Genomic DNA, 4,332 nt, shown 5'->3' with positions numbered 1-4,332 from the left:
CCGGAAGTGAGGCACAGCGAGAAGGGAAGCAGGAGAGAGGATAGAACTGTCCAGCTAGGGCTCAGAAGTCCAACAGCGCACCCTGGCGCCCGGAGGAGGAGTCGAAGCCATAGAGGTTCAGTGGCTGGGAAGGAAAAATTGAACTCAGAGCCCTCTGGGGAACCTCGTGATCTCCTGTGACAGTATCTCTGCACTTGCTGGGCACATTTGCAAAATACATGGATAAGAATTGATTTTTCACTTCTTAATTAGATGCTCCATTTCATCAGCCGACCATCAGGTAGTGAGCACCTCGAGGATTGGGATTGTATTTACCATCTCTGGATACTCTGCCCAATACAGTTGCTGGCACGAAGTGGGTATACAGTAAAAGCTCTTTGACCTAATCTTTTTAAATTAACTTCAAACCTTTATTTGCCTTGTATTTATGTTGTCTTATGTAGTCACTTACAAGCTGGTTTAACCCTTGAAACCTTTGCTTTGTCCTCTTTCTGGACAGCGTAACCCTAAATTTTCCAGCATTGGTCTCTTTCAGATTATTCATACCTCAGTACAAATGTCACCTCTTTAAGCAGCTTCTCTCATTCCATACCCATCATGCTATTTCTTCATAGCACTCATCACTATCTGTATTTTCTCCCCTTTGTTTCTTTGTTCTTTTCCCCACACACAGCACCACCACTACCACCACTGGACTTAAACTCTGTTAGAGCAGGAAATTTGCCTTATTTTCTGTTCTATCCTTATCCACAACAGGGTTTGATATCTTGTAACTGTTCAATAAAAATTCAATAAATGAATTAATGGCTGCTCCCACAGGCTTCACAGCATCTGTGAGGAAGGAATGTTTATTATTTATTCTACAGATGAGGAAACTGAAGCTCAAAAAGGATAAGTAGCGTGGAGAGGAAAGAGCCTGGACTTCTGGCCCTGTCTTCTCATTTCAAACCTGAGTGTCCTGAGTTACTAGCTTGAAAGTCTCCATCTCCTCATATGAGAAAGCAAAGATTATGCCTGCCTTACCAGGTTGAAAGAATGAGAGGTGTTATATGTAAAGTGCCTTACACAAAGCACTTTACACAGAGAGTAAACTATTATTACTGTAATTGCCTGAGGACAAATCCCTTACCTACTGATGATGAAATTGAAACTACAGACTGGGGTGGGGGATGCCTATAATCCTAGCACCCTGGGAGTTTGAGGCAAATAGATCACTTGAGCTCAGGAGTTCAAAACCAGCCTGAGCAAGAGTGAGACCCCAGTCTCTGCTAAAAATAGAAAAAACTAGCCAGGCATAGTGGTGCACACCTGTAGTCCCAACTACTCAGGAGGTTGAGGCAAGAGGATTGATTGCTCAACCCCCAAGAGGTTGAGGTTGCTGTGAGCTATGATGCCATAGCACTCTACCCAGGGTGACAGAGTCAGACTGTCTCAAAAAGGAAAAAAGAAAAAAAGGATAAAAAGAAGTTGAGACCCCAGAGAGACCTGACTTGTGCAACATCACACAAATACAAGTGCCAGAGCCATGACTATGACCCAGGGTTTCCATCTCCCTTTTTCCGGGATTTTCTCCTCAAGGTTTAAATTCTGACTCTGCTGTTTGGGTTCCTGCATAATTTTAGAGAACTCACTCACCCTCTCCAAGTCTCCTATATTTAAAGTTGGACAGTTGGGCGCAGTAGCTCATGCCTGTAATCCCAGCACTTGAGAGGCCGAGATGGGTGGATTGCCTGAGATCACAGGTCCAAGACCACCCTGAGCCAGAGGGAGACCTCCTCTCTAAAAATAGCTGGGCACTGTGGCAAGCGCCTATAGTCCTAGCTACTTGGGAGGCTGAGGCAAGAGAATCGCTTAAGCCCAGGAGTCTGAGGTTGCTGTGAGCTATTATGCCACAGCACTCTACCAAAGGTAACAAAGTGAGACTCTGTCTAAAAAAAAAAAAAGTTGGACAATTTTCTGACCTGGTTATTGGAGAGAGCACATAAGAGGATTAGTTTAAACTACCAAATTCTACTCAGATGGAAATGTCTGGGGCCTGCTACCTCAGTTCTGGGTCTGGCGATTGAAGCTGGAAGCTTCAGCACCAGTTGCTAACGGATGAACAACTACAATACCATTACTATGTGGTTGTGGCCCCAAGTGGGACAGGATGGGGAACTAGACTCAAAAAGAAATCAGCTCAAAATTAATCGAAGATCTAAATGTAACAGCTAAAACTATAAAATTCTTAAAAGTGTAATTCTTTGTTACCTTGACTTAAGTATGACATGAAAATCACAAGCAACCAAAGGAAAAATAGATAAATTGAAATTCATCAAAAATTTTTTTTAAAAACTGTTGTACTTCAAAAGGGACAAAAAGGTGAAAAGATGACATAAAGAATGGGAAAAAACATTTGCAAATCATATATAACTGATAAGAATCTAGTACCAAAAATATAAAACTCTTACACTTCAGCAATAAAAAGACAATCTTATTTAAAAATGGGCAAAGGATATGAATAGACATTTTGCCATAAAAGGTATACAAATACCAATAAACACATGAAAAATCCTCAGCATCGTTAGTTATCATGGAAATGTGAATCAAAACTACAATGAGGCCAGGCGCTGTGGCTCATGCCTGTAACCCCAGCACTTGGCAGGCCTAGGCAGGGGGATCACCTAAGCGCAGGAGTTCAAAACCAACCTGAGCAAGAGCAAGATCCTGTCTCTAAAAATAGCAGGGCATTGTGGTGGGCTCCTGTAGTCCCAGCTACTCAGGAGGCAGAGGCAACAGAACCGCTTAAGCCCAAGAGTTTGATGTTGCTGTGAGCTGTGATGCCACAGCATTCTGCCGAGAGTGACAAAATGAGACTTGTCTCAAAGACACCACACACACAAAAAAAAAGCCTTGAACTTGAATGTTCATAGCAGTATTATTTAAAATGTAGAAATAACCCTGGTCTATCAATAGAATAGATAAAAGGCACTATATCCCTACAATGGAATATTGTTCAGCATTACAAAGGAATAAAGTACTGATAAATGCTACAACATGGGTGGACCTTGAAAATATGCTGAATGAAAGAAGCCAGACACAAAAGGCCACACATTGTATTTCTCCATTTATATGAAACATCTAGAACAGGCAGATCTATAGAGACATAAAGTAGGCAAGTGGTTGCCAGGGGCTAAGGGAAGAGGGGAATAGGGAATTATTGCTAGTGGGTATAGGATTTCTTTTTGGAGTGATGACAATGTCCTGGAATTAGATAATGATAATGGTTATTCACAACTGTGAATATACTAAGAACTGCTGAATGGTACATTTTAATTTTTTTTTTTTTTTTTTTTTTTTTTTTTTTTTTGGTTTTTGGCCAGGGCTGGGTTCAAACCCGCCACCTCTGGCATATGGGACTGGCGCCCTACTCCTTGAGCCACAGGCGCCGCCCTGAATGGTACATTTTAAAATGGTGAAATGTATGGTATATAGATTACACCTCAATTTTTTTAAAAAAATGGATCAGCTCTAGCCAGGCAAGGTGGCTCGTACCTGTAATCCTAGCACCCTGGGCGGCCAAAGCAGGAGGATCACTTGAGGCCAGGAATTCAAGATCAGCCTGAGCAACACAGTGAGACCCCGGTCTCTGCAGGCATGGTGGTATACCCCTGTAGTCCCAGCTACTTGGGAGGCTGAGGCAGAAGGATCCCCTGAGGCCAGGAGTTTGACATTGCTGTGAGCTATGATGATGCCACCTCACTCTAGCCAGAGTGGCAGAGCCAAGACCCTGTCTCAAAATAAAACAAACAAAAAGAATAAAGAGAAGAGGAGTTTTAAGTTTCAGATTGTTTCCAGCTTCATGGCTGGAATGGCTTGTGGAGCCACCTCTGAGTGGACTGCAGGCCTTCTGCTTCTCTATTCGGCCTGCCAGATGCTGTCCCCCTTCAGGGTTCAGCCCAACTCTTCCTCACCCACCACACAGCCAGTGCCTGCTCACCCTTGCCCACACCACAGGGGAGGCAGAGCTTCCTCAAGCGCCTCTGATTTCTTGCAGTTAAGCTTTCCCTTGAGAAATGAAGTGGTTTAAACTAAAAGTTTTTGGAGACATTGAGTTCATCCTACTCTCCTCTCTATTTTTGTATTTGTTTGAAACTTTCCATAAAAACAAAAAGAGACTGAATTTCCCCTCCAGCCTGCCTGGCACTCAAGCAGCTTGAGTAGCTCTTTAGTGATAAGCTTATTCCCATGCTTGACCTACATGAAGGTAAAGCAATGGAAGGAATTCCTTCTCCTAAAATATATACCCTCCATCTAGAAGCAGATTTTCGCTCCTTCTCGAATCTCTGGTTT

This window comes from Nycticebus coucang, chromosome 2 (genome assembly GCF_027406575.1).
Source record: "Nycticebus coucang isolate mNycCou1 chromosome 2, mNycCou1.pri, whole genome shotgun sequence".
Taxonomy (NCBI): domain Eukaryota; kingdom Metazoa; phylum Chordata; class Mammalia; order Primates; family Lorisidae; genus Nycticebus; species Nycticebus coucang.
This window is presented reverse-complemented; position numbering follows the sequence as displayed.